The sequence below is a fragment of the Macrobrachium rosenbergii genome, chromosome 41, assembly GCF_040412425.1.
Source record: "Macrobrachium rosenbergii isolate ZJJX-2024 chromosome 41, ASM4041242v1, whole genome shotgun sequence".
Classification (NCBI taxonomy): Eukaryota; Metazoa; Arthropoda; class Malacostraca; order Decapoda; family Palaemonidae; genus Macrobrachium; species Macrobrachium rosenbergii.
The window spans coordinates 60,931,570-60,934,069 of NC_089781.1; positions in this window are offsets into that span (position 1 = coordinate 60,931,570).

The window sequence follows — 2,500 nt, forward strand, 5'->3', positions numbered from 1 at the left end:
TCTTAAAAATACCTCCATTTCCAGTAAACGCAAGACATCCCTGGTCTGCAGTCCGGAGCAATAACCTGTGATGATGGATCGCGACCCAGGAGTACCAATCCACTTATCACTTATAAAATTCCCCTTTGGTGATAACTCCCCATTGGGGATATTCCCAAGGTGGCATGAATTTGATATTAAGCAAAATTTGTAGCTTCATGATTGTATATAAAGCACAGTGTGATAAAAAAATTCATGATAAGAGCTGCGTGTTCCAAACGTACCAATGAACTATCATGGTGGAGGTGGGTTAATGCCGAGTCTAAGTACAATTCCCCCGCTCACGACCGGTAAACAAGTACAGCAGACTCGGCATTGACTTATACCTCTCTTGATAGCTCAGTGGTAGAATGTTGACTGGAGCTGCTGGATAAGTATCTGTGACGAGGGATTGCAACCCGGCAGTACCAATCCATTTATCTCTTATAAAATTCCTCTTCGGTGATAATTACCCATCGGGGATATTCCTGAGGTAGCGTGAATTTGATATTAAGTGACATTTGTAGCTTCATTTTTTATATATATATATATATATATATATATATATATATATATATATATATATATATATATATATATATATATATATATATATATATATATATATATATATATATATTTTGTTATATTCTGAGGCCAGTTGGAAGAATGAAAATGGATTTTTTGGTCAAGTGCCTTAAGGGCCAACACATAGTGCTCAAAATATAAGCAAGAAATGTAATGAATAAACTGACTTACCTTGATATCACATCTAAGTAAACAGAGAAGGGGAGGTCGCATTTCAAAAACCAGTCAATACTTTAAACTCAATTTATTTACAAATGCAGCAATCAGGAAATTAATATGAAAGGGCTGACTGAGCAGCAAGCAAGCAAGCACATACAATGTGCAATAAAAGCTAGACAATGCATAGGAAATAACTGAATCTGAAAGGGCTACAGCCCGGAAATAGTTTGACACGCAAATGAATTTCTGCTGTTGAAACTGGTAGAATGATTTTGGGTAATTCGCACAACTGTTGCAAAGGAGGAACTGTGTCCAGTGCCCCTGGACCGCTTAATCAGAAGACTCTTGCACATGGCAGAATGCCAATTAAACATATAAGGCTATTTTGGTTCACAAGGGCAGGGGCAGACCACTCGAAGAGCCATATAACACCATTCTGGAAGAGAATTCCAGGTTAGCATTCAAATCAAATGACTTTCTCTCACATGAATTTACTTATGCATGATGGAGGAATTGATCAATTAGATTTGATTAGCACATGGTAACACTGTCGTGGGAATGCTGTAATTATTGTCACTGAACTAATTTAATTTGAGCTTGGGACAAGTCATGAGTGCCAAATGTGCTTGCTAGGCTGTGGGAATCAAAGGGGCTTTGTTTAGGAAAATGGAAAGTTGGAAATACTGAAAATGGGGAGAAATTCACAAGAAGAAAAAAGAATCTGGCATTAATTGCAACCTCAAGACATACCCTATTGCATCTGAGCATGGAGCTCGCTGGCAGAAGAAAAATTTCGGCCGCAGAATTCTCGAAATCTTGCCAGTGTGAAAGGAAGAGAGACCTTACCAACTGGGTGCCTTTGCGGTCTGCAACGGAGTCAACAACGAGGTCGCGATCCCTTCTCATTCAATTTTGCAGGGTTGGGCACAAAGACATCGGTCGATCTGGAAAAGTCAATCACAGCCTTAGTGGAGTTTCTCCAACCACCATTAAATTTTATTTCTAGCTAAGCTGGGATGAAGGGACTGAATTTTATAAATATGTGACTAAAAATGGTATTTATACTATATATATATAAATATATATATATATATATATATATATATATATATATATATATATATATATATAATATATATATATATATATATATATATATATATATATATATATATATATATATATATATATATATATATATATATATATATATATTAATAATGATATATATATTGATATATTATATTATATATATTATATCAATATTTTATATAAAATTTCATATCTTTGAATATAATCCAGAAATAATACTCAATACATAATGATAGTTTATTAATAATTCCAACGTTTAATAAGGTAATATACTGTTGTTCTCGGTTAACAGGACTATGTCAATAAAATGGAAAGCATATTAAACGACGAAACAAAAATCGAAAAAATAGGTTCTTCAGACCTATATAATATCAAAACGGAGGATCAGATAAACAGATTCTTAGGACATTAAAACAAAATAATGTATAGACGTAACGCACCTACCAAAATATCTTTGTCACAGGTTCGTCATATGGAGGTAATGTATGGTTTGCCCAATCATCATCACAAGGTGGGTATCATGAATGCGGCCATTATTCCTCATCTATGAATACAGCAAATTATCATGTCGCTAACCACATTGTACCAATATTAGAACCCCTAGCTCAAATCATTTTACTCTCTAAAGGAACAAGGCTAGTTT